Source organism: Oxyura jamaicensis, chromosome 1 (genome assembly GCF_011077185.1).
Source record: "Oxyura jamaicensis isolate SHBP4307 breed ruddy duck chromosome 1, BPBGC_Ojam_1.0, whole genome shotgun sequence".
Classification (NCBI taxonomy): domain Eukaryota; kingdom Metazoa; phylum Chordata; class Aves; order Anseriformes; family Anatidae; genus Oxyura; species Oxyura jamaicensis.
Window position 1 is genome coordinate 176501424 of NC_048893.1, and position 14616 is coordinate 176516039.

The 14616-nt window shown below is 35.8% G+C and overlaps 1 long non-coding RNA gene across 1 annotated transcript in view; it reads right to left on the reverse strand.

Moving 5' to 3' along the window:
* Positions 1-2858: 2858 nt before the first annotated feature.
* Positions 2859-14616, reverse strand: part of LOC118165342 — a 37419-nt gene continuing 25661 nt past the window's right edge. Inside the window, exons 2-3 of the long non-coding RNA XR_004749998.1 lie at positions 10016-10108; positions 2859-3334 (exon numbers count right to left, since the gene is read on the reverse strand). This is a non-coding gene — a long non-coding RNA (uncharacterized LOC118165342). The remainder of the gene's footprint in view (positions 3335-10015; positions 10109-14616) is intronic.

Here is a 14616-nt window from a genome sequence, read left to right on the forward strand (position 1 = left end):
GAAAATGGAAGAATCCCTCTCTAAATAACAAAACCCACACAGCACGAACATAATTTTATAGTAGTAAGTTACTAAAGACAGGGAAACAGGTTTTCTTATTAAATATATTCTATTCCTCTTAGCTCTTCCTAAAAAAATAAAAATAAAGGAATAGGCTAAAAGGATAAAAATTCAGAACATGTAAGCAAGCTGAAAGGTTTCTGTACTTTTCATTCATTTCTGGCCTTCTTAAAGAATTAAGGAAATTAACCTTTACTTTCTTCCTCCCAAATTCAAAGTGAATTCACAAATTCACTTCTAGCCCAAGAAAGCAGTCACAGGCCTGGAGTAAAATTTTATGCTATTCTAAGCTGGCACTGAGTCATTTATGAAAGAAAGGCAGGCGAGTATTGCTGTTTAAGTATTCTAACTCCAGAATGTACATCAAAGCTCTTCTTGTCCTCAACAGAATGCTTAACGCTCAAGTAGCATTTTGCAGGAACCCTGGTGGTAAGTGCACAGGATCAGTTTCCAAAGTACTGCTGGGAAAGTGGAAAATGCATTAGTCAGTTTTAGCCAGGCTGCCCTCCTACTTGCTATCCTATCTGAAATGGGTAAATAATAATAAATCATAAGATAGCAATATAGCATTATGTGCATAAATATATTTGAAAAATGCCCTGATATGCAAGTAATACTATTTGCAGCAGACAGAATTACACATTTTAAATTCTGTTGCATCTTAGGATTGCATGGAACTATAATAATATAACTGAAGACCAAAAAGAGGCCTATAGCTCTGAATGCAACCCCACTTGTAGAGGGCTAAATTTGCTGTACGTCTGCTTCAGAAGATTTAGGGTCAGAGTGACAATGCTGTAAAATAAGGGTCAAAGCACAAAAAAAAAAAAAAGGCCACAGAACAAAGAGCTTTTCGTGTCCTGAAAGAAGTTGCTTTTTGTGCGCCTGCCTTTTGGCTCAGACAGTAAATTTGTCTTTTCTTCTGTATCTTGACATCATCACTACATGACTTCTGTGAAATACCAGACAACTGTATGACTTATGAAAGGTAACACTGAACTGTTAGAAGAAATTGACTCAACTGTTAATGGAATTCTTTAGTTAACAGCAGAGGAACACCTCCCGGTAACTGCTGTAATTTTTCCAATCCTTAGCTGTATTTCTACAACTTCATTATTTAGGCGGTTACTTGAACAGAACTTTTAGGGGTCCTTAATGCCTTTGGGGTGCAGACTCCTGGTCATACTATCTACTTACATTGTTTAGTCAACGGTAGCTGAAGAAACAAGCAGGAACAGCAGCTCAGATAGAAAGCTGTTTTATTTCCCACTCCTGCATCCCTATTCATAGGGAAGATATCCATCTACACAGACACACACGTATATACTCCCATCTAAAAAACACTTAGAGCTTACCCACTCCCCCACTAGGGAGACAACTCACAGAACTGAGCTAATGCACAGGAACATGGTGCTTTCTAAGGCTGACACATTGTTAAACATGACATTGATTTTTCCAGGTAGGAAAATGAGATTCACTTAGGATATACCTTTTCAAAATGACAACAGTTTTTGCTAAATAAAAGGAATTTTATTCACTACAAAAAAAAAAAAGAGGATGCTGGGTGCCTCTTAAGGCTTTATATTAAGCTAGATTTTCAATATTTCACTAACAAGCTTAAAGTAAAACCATGCTGAATTAACCAGAAGTTAATATATCAAGATAAAAAATGTAAAATCCAATGCCTAAAAGCACAGTAGCAGTCAAGAAATCTTAATTGTACTATTTGTCCTATCAAAATGCCTAATAAATTTCCATAAAAAGACATGAATATCTTAACAATTAGCATTTGACCCCCCCCCATTTTTTAAATAAAAGGCTAGTTGACAGTACATTGTTTGAGCAAATACCAGTATTGAGAGGATTCTTCCTCATATCCCAAACCTTATATGAAAGGATCTGAATTATCACTAAATGCTGTCTTTTTTTTTTTTAGTAGGTCTAAAGCACAACATTTTGAAAATCAGATCTCCCTTACTTCATGTTAAGTATTTTCCCCTTCAAAACTGAAGCCTTTTGCTCCCAAATTCACTATACATTTTTTTTTTTTGGTCTTACTAGCTTACTTAAAAGCTAGCACTGGAGATTGAGATATATAGAATTGAATTAAAAACAACCAACCAACCAAGAAAACTTACCTTTTGACTGTGGAGATCTATACTGGTTTTTGTTAGAAATCCAGCAAAAGAGAATATTTTCAAAAGGAGGCAGATTCCTTTGCTTTTATTCTGCATTAATCTATAAGATACCTGATCCCTATTTTAAACATAGCATTTAAGAACATTATTTGTTTTCTCTTCTCCCTAAAAAAAAATAATATAGTTGAAAAATACCTTATAGGAAAAGCCTAGTGTCACATATGAAAGGCCTACTCCAATCATCCTACACTTTCTGAAGGAAATGATTACTCTTCATCTCTCAAGAAGCACTGGTGCGAGTATACCAATTTTCCTTGTGGTGAATAGCAACCCACAAGTTGAGGAACTGATGCAAACTGGCAGATTTCCCCTTCTAATTCTGAGTCATATGCGTCATCTTTTTGTCAAAAGCTGGGAAGAAAAAGAATCTCTCCTCCAGCCTGCCACATGAAACCACCTGCTTAAAGACAGAAGAACACTGCAATATTGGTCTGCACATTGCTTATACTTACACATTTGTTCTTGCTTTGCTCAAATAAATAAAATTGTGAGGACAGCCTTAAATGTTCACTTATCAACAGAACTTCTCCTTGATTTAGGGCCAAAAAAATATTAAACTGGTAAAAGAAAAAAAAAAACAGCCATGTTGACACAAATAGGTAGTGTTGTACTTTCAGAAGACTAGGAATTCAGCTCCTTAAAAGCTTACATGTATGCTTGGTTTAATCATTTGAATATTCAGGCAGATTTTGTGTCAAAATTCACATTCTCAAAAATCAAGAGTTCATATGTATGGTTAGGATCTCTTCTATCCTGATTATCAGCTAATTCCTTACTGCTGCCCCCACACTAAAACAAAAGCCTCCTCTAAGACCCAGGGAAGCTAACCACAGAAGAGTTCAGCTGTCTTCCTTTTTTTGTTGTTTGTTGCATTTTGCAAGTTATAAAGTAGAAAAGCAAAACAAAGCAAAACCTGTTTTCTTCTGTCACAGTTTCATCAAGGTCAGTCACTGTGGGACTATACATCGTGCGATGACACAATCTCTCTTCCAAAGGCTCCAGCTCTGATTAAGGTTGGGTACATCACTGCCAGCAGATTACATATTTTCAAATTGCACTGGAGTTGCTGACCAGACCTGCAGAGACAGGGGCAAATTACTGTAACAATGCACTGCAGTATTTCTATCCATCTGTGGCACTGCCAAAATGTTTTGTATATATTAAAAAAACAGTAAAAGCATGAATAAGTTTTAGATATCTATAGTAAACTGTGTAAAGGATGCAAAGATAATAATTCTTGAAAACTGGTACAGAACAGAGGAGTGACCATGCCATTTTAACCTCAGATCAGCTTTTTATATATAAGCGTATATAAAATAATGTGTAACTATACAGAAAGACAAACACACAGGCTTATAAAATACCCTTGGTGTTGCAATCTGTACCGTGGCACTTGCAAGCATTCACATGGCTGGATGCATACATCTCAGTGTAACGAGGGAATCTGCATTGCTAAAATAAGAATTCTTGAGTGCATTTCAAGTCCCATGACATCACCGTTTGCACTACAGGTTACTATTTACAAACGTTTGAGATGTTCCGTGGATCTATAACGAACGTCACAAGCTGTGAAAACTAGAATTTATTATGTAATGCACTGTTATGTAAATTGTTTAAATCATGCACAATATACACAGATGATCACTCCTCCACAGTTAAATACTAAATACAGCACTTGATTGCTCATCTTACTTCAACCAAGTTTTTGCATTTGATAGGTTTTGCTTGATAAAGCTACACACACAGAGGACCTGTCTGATGCCTTATACTTTTTAAAAACTGAAATCAATTTATACTTTCTTTTTAATTCTCATAACTCAGCAGTATTATATAAGGGTTCACCTGGCTATTGGTATTATTGTATATTTGTTAAAAAAACATGATTTCTTATCTACTAGCACATTTCAGCAAATCCAGAATATTTTCTTTGATACTTGAAAATAAAAGGCATTTAAGTTTCAGTGCAGTGGTACTTTACCTCCCCAAACCCAGCATCTTTCACATAAGATCAAAGGGTTTTGTGTAGCACATAAGAACACATTTAAAAGCAACAAAAAAGACCACAAATTGTGCCTTTTAACAGTGGAAAGAGCGAACGAGATGAGAAACTGTCGAACAGGCTTCTTAACTTTTCATTCAGCAAAGTATTAGGAACTTGTTTAAGTTCCTTCTCATTCAGTGGAGCACTCCAAGAGATCTAAGTTTTATTTAACCTGTTTTTCATATCTAGTAAAAAAAGATTTGGGAGTGTAATCACCAAGGCCGGTTTCTGTCTGGGGAAGGGACCCAGAGAAAGTCCCCCCAGGTTCCCTTTTTTCAATACAGGGCCACAGGCAGGCCTGAACTGCTCTGGGGTGGACTCTTGCTTTGAATTGCCCTCTAGTGTTAGCCTATATGAATTCCTACCTCAGTGACAAGTTCTGCTCAGGTTTTTACATAATGGAAAGTGGGTCACCAACTTCAGTTATATTAATCCAAAAATAAAACTTAAAAATTTGAACAGCATTTTGGAGGATCAATTTCATGTCAGAAGACTGTGAGATTGACAGAGTATTACACACCTAAAATGCAAGAGGAAGTCTGTATTCCCAAATAGAAGAAGAAAATCAAGGACAATAAGTTTAAGAGAACTTATTAACATTCTTGTATTTTACATTTCCATTAATTTCTTATGCAGTTCCACAAAACTTCTGAAACAACTTCTGAAACAAACACACGGTATTCATAGCCAGATTCACTGTAACTACAGTGACATAGCTGGAATCAAAACTTTCATGAAAATTGAAGAGTTACTGGTGTAAAAACAGAACACAGCCTACGAGCACTAATATTCAGGAGGAATTACTCTCACTGCCGTTTCAACAATCTCCTAGTTACACTCTAAACCTGGATGCAAAACAGGCACTGTGCAAATGAAAATCCGGATTTTAAACCTTGTAATTCCAGAAAGAGAAGACCAAGCATTTTCCTCTCTGTTTCAAAACATGTTTTATCCTCTCTTGTATTCAGATGCAATGAATTTAGGACAGAGTATGGAAAACGTATTCTTGGTAACCCTTGCATATCAGCTAGAGATAGACAGAAATGAAGATCAACAGAGGATCCTTGCTTAAAAAAAATATAAAAATACTGTCATACAGCAGTACAGCCCCTGAAGTAACTGCCATGCTGCCTGAGAACTGAAACACACTCAGAGTCAGGTTATAAAACAGATGAAGGAAAATACACCTTTCCCTGCTGCTTGTGTAACTGCTGTGCTTGTCACTAAAAGCATCATTCTCCCTTCTCCTGCGAACTTGGAAAATCTTCTAGATCTGGGGAGCCTGGGGGCAGCAGAGCAAGTACCTAAGCAGAAGCCCCTTGTTTTTGAGAAGGGGTTTGTCTGCCTGTGCAAGATACTGTTGGTACTGTCAGACATGTCAGGGAACCCTGCTCTGCAGCAGACTTTTCAGGGTATTTATAGACAGGCTTTCTCCTAAGAGCAGTTACAATGTTTCACAACAGAACCCTCCTTTTCAAATTCCTCATCCCAATTAAAATATGTTATAGCCTCTCGCAGGGGGAAGCAAAGTGTTTGCAGAATAACTCAAGTGATAACATCCTGAAGACCACAGGATCTGCACATTCTACCAAGAAAAAAATATGCCCTGAAAGAATACAGAAATTCTAAATCAAGTGTTTTTATTTCTCAGATCCACTGAAATTCCTGTCTTCCCCCAAATTTTCAATAAATCTAAGGGACTTATAGCTAATTTGAAGTAGGGAATTATCGGTTAGAGTTAGGGAGATCGTACATGTTTAAAAAAATATTATAATTTTCAACATCAGTAAGGTAACTTTGATATTAACACTTCAATCCATATTTTTCTAGAAAAAAATACACCCCATATCAACTTAGAAGTGGATAGATAAAATTATGATTTTTTTTTTTGCTCTAAAGCATCAAAAAAAACAAAAAAAAGAGGAAAGAAGAAATATAAAGCAAGCTCTTAAAATTTAGTGTATTAATGGGAAGGTGTAAATATTTTGGAGATATTTGCACACTCCCCAGATTTTTAGGTATTGCACAAATTAAAAAATACAGGTACTATTACCTCTTGATTTAAACTAATCTTAGTAGCATGTTTTACTAAAAGCAATAATTTTCCTCAAAATACTGCTGTAAAAATTTTGAATGTTACCAAAAAAAATCCCCCCCCCCCAGAAAAAAAAAAATCTCCCTCCAACAGGCTTGCAAATAAAAATCTACTGTGAATATCCATGTATTTAAAATAAATTCAAAATTGACAAAGCTAGAAAGAGTGGCTTATTCAAAAACACTACTGAATCAGCAATCACCTCTTTATACATGCTCTTTCTCATGTTAGTTCATGTTAGTTTGTGAGCAGCAGCATAAAACAAGGTGGATTAACAGCCATCAATACAGTAGCAGCACATTTATGAAAACTGGAATTATGTTTTTCTCTCCCCCCCTACCCACAGCTTAAATGCATGGGTTTCCACAAACCTCTGCTTCGTTTTTATTGAAATAAATAAATAAATAAAAAGGGGCAATACCCTACTTTTGTGCCTTTGCCTTTGAGGGAGAAGCATGAGCATTTAAATATGCCAATTAGCATGTTTTAATTATTTTTCCTGAAGAATTTGTGTATCATTTGTTATTCTTTTTCAATTGCTTTGCAGGATCTCTTTATCAACAGACAAGGAAAAATGAGGTGTAAGTACACCAGTCTTAAATCCTTGCTGTACAGCTGTTTCATTAAATGTCTAGTCTAATAATAAAAATTAATGCTTATTTCAATCTAATAGTACACAAAACTCCATTTTAAAATAACGTTAGGGCTGGATCTACTTAAAACTAACAAAATCCAGAAATTTCAGTTCTTTCAGATTTCAAAATTTAAACCAGCCATGCCTAAGATAGCACAGGGTTTGCAAACAATGGCTGATTTTACATGTGCTGTAATAACTGGGCATGGGCTGCATTTACAGCTACATCTCTCTTTCAGGAATATTATTTAAGTTGCCTCTGAAAAGCAACACAAGTCCTTAAGGAAAGCACAGATGAGCTGACAGAGTTATCTGCAACAAGTCTTTCAGAGGAGCAGTAAGTGTGCATTGTCAGCTATCAAATTATGATTTAGTCAACGAGGTCTGTAGAGCCTTAAGTGTGCACCTACATTACGAACAGTAAAAGTGGCCATGAAAAAGTTACCCACGAGAAGCACTCCAGCAGAGAAGCCTGTACATTTTTATCTTTTCAGCCTCATTACAATTAGATATTGCAAAACAGTTGACGAAGTCAGGCATACAATTTGCAATAGCCACACCAACAATTTTTTTAAGGGGCCAGCACTGCAGCCCTTGTTTCAGGCTCAACTTCCAACAAAATCACTAGTTTTGGTAAATAAAAACTGCAACAGCAGGAGCCAGGGGTAAGAAATTAAAACACACCCCACAAGCCTCGAAAGTTTCACCTACTCTGTGGGGCATGAAACAGCCAGGCTGCCTAGTTCTAGAACAAACAGGCTGCCTACCTCTAGAACAAAATTAATTAGGCCAAATTTCAGCCTAAAAGTGCTCTAGAGCAAATCAACACATGAAAAGTGGCTTCTTCTGGTAACTGACAACTGCAGCACACTCGAGAGACATTTCAGCCTGTAAACGAGTAAGATAATTGCATTACTGCAAAAGTCTCCTCTTTGGTCTTTTTAAAAGCGATTGAACTTGTCTCAAAGTTCTGAATACTTTAATATATTTTATTAATTTTAAAAAAATAAAGTTTGGACCTAAGAACAAACATGATTCTAAAAATCCTTATACATGGAAGCGAGGCACTAGGACTACTTGTGTATTTAAAAGTTTTCAGAATTAGGCCCTAAATTTAAAAATCCTTTGATTTACAGTTGTGAACCAGACATTATATATATATTTTTTTCTGAATAAGAACCTATGAGAAATACTCTGAACTTGTGTCAGCCCAAGGAACACTCCATCAAACTTTCACCTTTTAAATATGTCACAAGGGAGCCTTAGATACCTTTGCCTTGCAATATAATCCTGATTTTCATTAACAAGAATGTAATTGCTTTTGTACAGAAAAAAAAGGAACAAAAAGAATGAACAAATTCGAAGAGGTGTTTTGTGAAATCCTTATATTCTTAAGAGAACCAGAAAAAAAAACAACAACCAGACCCACATGCAGTACATTCAGAGCAGAGTTTCTGGACAGACTGTAAAATATTTATTTATTTGGGAGCATATTAGACATGTTACCCAAATACTAACAGCATTAATAAAAATAGTTTTATTGTGACTGTTAAGCAAAGAAAGGGGAAAAAAATAAAAATTACCTCTTGACTAATCACGAATTGCAAAGTTCACATAAACTTCTGTTTCACTTGTTTTCCTCTAGATCCCTACACTTTCTGTATTCAAGGTTTTGTTTCTCAACTGATGATTTTCTGTAGATGGTCTTAACTACCCATAAAATCATAATATATTTTTCAGATATTGAAAACTATACTCAGGACATGCCTGCCTTGATTACTTCTATGACAGGAGGTGTATAAATGGTAAAAGCCAGTAGTTCCTAGGTTATAGTAGACATTAGTTACAACACTGAGGAAAGATGAAATTTACACTTCACTCGATTTGCTTGGTAAAAATTAGCAGTTACTAGAATAATCTCAAATTTTGCTTTTTAAAACTTCTCCTATTTTATGGCATAATTACTTCCTGAAAAAAAAGGAAAAAAAAGAGTGTTCTTAAAGACAGACAGATTTGATTAAGGATAAAAACTGGATTCCAGCTGAAAGCTGGAATTGCTAAAGTCACGACATGTTCATAAAATTTGTTGCACTGTAATATATTTTGCTGAAGATAAAGTTTTACAGTTTTTACTGCTCCATTTAATATTTAAACAAATTTACTCAATCCAAGAGCAGTTACTATTTTAATTTCAATTGTTTATATAAATGGTTAGTTAAGATTATTCATATACAAATAGATAGGTTATGATTACTCTGAATGGATTTCTCAGTTTCAGCCAAATTAGTACCTTCAGTGCAAAGCAGCACTTGCAATATGAGTGTCGCCAGTCCGTATTTATTATTCTTAAATATTCAGTGTTTTACTATATAAAAATCCATTTAGTGACAAATACATACATTACATTAATTTTCTGACTATCTTGCCACAGGTAGAGGCCTCTGAAGACCACTTGTTCTTGTTTCCTACTTTTTAGCTTGTCAAGTAGCTAGGTTTTTTAATATATGTAAAAATAAATTTTGTACACCACATTGAAATGCATTCAGCTATCTCTCTGTTCTTTTCTTTAGCACACCCTCCCAACAAAAGAAAATTAAGTTACTTAAAAATAAACACTATATACCCTATACTTTGTTTTTGGATTAAAAACATTTCAGTTGGAGTAATTCCCAAGTCAAGAATTTGAGGGCAATATTATAGAGAATTTATATAACTTCTATGATCAAGGCTGTTGTGAACTCAGCTTTTTGTACATATTTTGGCCACTTTGTTTCCTCCCGAGGACATCTTGTGTGAATACTTTTCCTTAGTCCCTTAAAATTTTACAGAAGGAGTGTAAAGAAGAATTATTTTACCAAACAAAAAGATCTTGAACAAACCCAGAAAAACCGGCCTATTTTGAATAATCTAAAAAAGTTACATTTACTATATGCATTTTTTTAAATAAAGAACACATGTAATAAGAGAAATGTTAATATAATATATACCATGCTCATGCTCCATCAACCTTCCAGAAAGAGTTTTTCAATCACAGGACTAAGCCGTTCTCCAAAATCAGCTCTCTATTGAAAGGTCGAAACCTGCAATAAAAATGTCATGTATTATAACATATTTCCAACACCCACAGTTTCATGGTTGATCCCCAAACATAGATGTAGGTCATCAGGTTGACCCTCGCATTGTCTATGTTACAGGAAATCCTAATTTTAAAAATACTCTTTTTTTTTTCTAAAACCAAACTGACTTGATTAGGAACACCTGTGATATGCCTCTTTATTATCAGAAGCCTCTTGAAACAAATCAGATTAGCATGCTCTGCTTTCATTCTTCCTGCAGCATTTTAAGATGAAAGTAAGAGGAAGAAAAAAAAAGGGGGGGGGGGGGAGGAGGGGGAGAACCCCTCCTAATCTCTCCCTCCACCCTCAAACCAGCAAACAGGTAAGTACAAACTACTTAAAGGACATGTGATTACTGCTGTCACGCTTCCCAAAATATTCTACAGACTTAAGTATTTAACTTAGTGTTTTCTTTAAGGAGCTTTAATTTCTGCTCTTCAAGGCAGCACCCATTACTACCTTTATTAAAATGTAGCTGTACAAATACTTTTTTTTTTTTAAAAAAAAACATGATGGAAATAGTGGAAACAAAATGCACTCAGAGTGAAAATTAAAAAAAATTAAAGTTTATACCCCCCCCTCCAAAAAAAAAAAAAAGGCAATGAGAGTAATCAGGTAAAAACAAAGTAAAATTTGATATAGGCAGCAACTATCTCCAAACATCTACTGGAGAAAACCGCACATTCACACAGCCAATTTCTTAAATTTATTTGGACTGTTTTTCACAGTAGATACCATGACAAGATACACCAGTGCCTAAAAAATGAGCAGCAGATGCCTAGATCAGGTCACCTGCTTCCAAATACTTCAATAATTTTGCTCTTTGCTGCTTAATCAAATTCTAAAAAATAGTAAAAAAAGTCTCCACTGCTATGGAGCTCAAACAAGCACCCTGTTTTAATAAGAAAAAGGAATTTTCTTTATTTTCATGTATATCACACCTCATCTGCTGCACCTCTTGTTTTTTTCTAGAAAAAAAAGTTTGTCTTTAAGCCAGAAACACAAAAATGCTTCCCAAAAGTTCCCCCCACGCTTATATTGAGATTTAACATTCTTAAAGATAATATTGAAACCAAACTTACAGAAAACCGTGTAATATGAAAATATAAGGTTCAGCTCTAATCCTTGTGTAATTCTCTTTTTCTCAGTTGAGACTTCAAAGTGAGTTTTAGCTCACTCAAAATAAAATAATTAATTGCAACTAGATTTGATGTTGAAAAGTTTATTATTAATCTATTTACTGTTGATACACTCATTGCAGTTTCTGAAAACAAACTAAATAGGGAGAAAAAAAAACCCCGTGACTATTTCTAACAGTGGTTTCCTTTAGACATTAATAACGATCACTGAAAGTCACTGCTATTTTTCAGTTTTGAGCAATATTACACTATCATCTTCAGTTTTAGGAGACATCCTGGGAAACTTTTAACAAAATAAAAGCTAAATGTACACACTTTACGTTTTCTCCTGTTCTGTATTTGGTAATAAACGTGTGTCTGCGTGTGTGCGAGGTCATCCCTACACACTGGCAACTGCTCACTACCGAGATATGAAGAAGTGTTTAGAATTATACAAAGCAATGAAACTTTGTGCTCTCTGTAAAGATAACCTTTTCTTCTCTTTTTAAAAGATATGCTAAAATATTGTTAGATGTTAATATGAAAGGAAAAAATTGTCAAACTGAGAATTAGCTGCATTAGAGCTCAAGTTCTGTCCTCCCCTCGAATGTTCAGGCAAGCCTGCTGGAAGTTCTCACCCAGCAGCACACGAACCTAAGATCAAACCTATTCTGCTGTTAGGGTGCCACCGACAGATACATCCCAGAGGTTCTTACACCAGAATTGAAGTGCTTTAAAAACTTGCAGCGAAGGGTTAAAAAAAAAATAATCAGTACAGACGTTGCCTGACACCCTATTAAACATGGGCAGAGATTTTTCTACCTAGCTCCATCTAACCACTTCTGAAATCGCCCAACCTCCAAAATTCAGATATTTTTCACCAACTAGATCCCTTTTTAAGCCTATCTAGCTTGTTGTGTATTAACGCATCAGTTACCTAAAAATTCTGCAGGGCTCCTGCCAATAATTCACAAAATAAATAAATAAAAACGCAAAGCAACAATTTCACTGAGTTAAAAAGTTATTGGAAATCCCTGCCTACACATCTCCACGCTGTGTGATGCCCCCCTCATATTTATGGGGCACATCATAATTATTCCTACCTTAAAAGTACATCACTAGTTCTATTAAAAAATGAGATGTCTGTGTGAGAAGAGTCACAGAAGACTATGTACAAAAGTAATTTGGGGAGCCTGTTCAAACAAAATTTTCCCAAGTATTACTGATAACAGAAATATCGTAATTTTTGATATCAGGTCCCAGTGTTAGATGTTGAGTGTTCAGAATCTGTAGTAATACACACACACCCACAGCATCTGTGGAAAAGTCGGGTATGTGTACACCAAGTTATTTTTCTTGTTAAAAAAAGATCATAAAAACATATTTCTGCTTCTACACAGAAGCCTCCAATTTTGTTCCCCATTTCTTTCGCAGACAGAAAAAGCAAGCTCAAGATACATTTTACCTGTGACAATTTGTACTAAATGTAAATTACTGGAATGACTAGCACCGGGCCTTAGGTATGGGTGGATGACTAAACCTCCGACCCAGAGGATCTGCAGCATACTTGTAGAACAGAGTGCTAACCTCCCCTGTTGTCCTTCACACATTCAGTAGTTCACTGCTTCCCAATGCAAATAAAAACCTCTAAGTTCCTGCAACAGAAATGCTGTTATGGGACTACTTCGGTGTGAGGAAAGGTGGCCTGCTTGTATGTAGAGAAAAGTGCCACAGGAAAGTGGTGATACACCTGTTAGGGTGGCTTCTGGCACTCGAGATGGATGAGATGTGCACCTTCCCTACAGTGCTCAACAGGCAGGGTGCATGGAGACAGGTAGGGTTTTTGCAGCTCCACTTGTACTTTGCTGCACAATTGGACTCATTACTGCCAGGATAATTAAGGAAATAAAGACTACAATTTAGGAGCAAATCCCCTCCCATGGCATTACATTTTGGATGGAGTAGTAAGAAGTCCAGAATTCCAGAAGCTAAAAGGGAAAAAAAATCAAAAAAAATAGGAAAAATCCCCCGTACACCTTGTAACCGCATAGTTTGTCTTTAAAATGTTACTACAATAGGTTTCCTACGAAATACTACCCCAAGACACACAAAAGTCACAGACGCAACTCATACTTTCAAATTACCGGTATATCTGAAAATTAAAAATCTTAAAGTTATTCCAAGCTTCGGGATATCTGTATCTATAAAAACAAAGGGTATCTCTTGGAAACTTTCAGTACAACTTGGTGGTTTTTTTGTTGTTGTTGTTCCGGGGTTATTTTTTTTCCTTTACAAATATTGAAAAAAAATCAGAAAAAAATAGAAAAAAAAAGAACAAGTGAAGCTTATTTGGAGGTTTTTTCCTGAGAATCCAGATAAAGGATCAAACAAAAAAAAATAAAAAAAAATATAAAAAAATAATGTATAGGTAGTACATGGTATACCGAAGAAATATTCTATTAGGCACAGACCTCCAACTTTCTCTTAGCGATATAATGTAAATACATACGTTGAGATCTTTAAGTTAATTTGATATTTCCTCCGAATGTAACTTTTGCAGGGCCAAGTAATCCCTGTTAATGTTTGACATTTTAACTAAGGTGAAAAATGCAAGCAGCTCTACAAGGGTCTATTCAGCCTACGTGATTTTTTCCCCCAAATATCTCAAAATAAGGAGTACATCAAATATAAGAAAGGAAAAGCCACTTCACATACCCTATAGATTGATACTAGATTGCTTGCTGCTTTCATTTTAGCCACACCCACCTTTATGTAATTATAAAATGTGGGAATGGTGCAGCTGAGAAATAAAAAAGCTAAAAAGAGCAATTGTTTGATCCGGCCAAGTATGTATTAGGCAGAGATTTTAATTAAAATGAAAATAGGCACAAACTGCACACTAGCGAACACGGCTGTCAAACGGCGGGGGAAAAATGCATACGCACCTGTACGACACCGAATTAGAGCTTTTTCTCTAAATAAGCCATGAGGCAAGACAGTTATTTCCTTGAAAGTGAAAGTCAGAGCCTGGGAGTGTGCTTGCACCGCTGAATAGTGCAAATCTCCTCAAGCCCTGATCATTTCCAAGTGTCCACAGGCAGAATGAAACAGCTCTGTGCACATTCCCATGCTAACCGCTCAAAACGTTTCTCGAAGCACTCTGAAAGTAGCGGCGCGAGCCGCCAGAAATAAGTGCTAAATTTCCAGGGGCTCTTAGTGGTACCGCGATTTCGGAGGTTAGCAATTTCAGAGGTTACGCTGCGTTTTTCTAGTTATCGGGGCGCGAAGGTACAAATTGTAGGGAGCGAACGGCGCAGCTATTCCTAGGGAAATTGAAAAAAAAAGAAAAAAAAA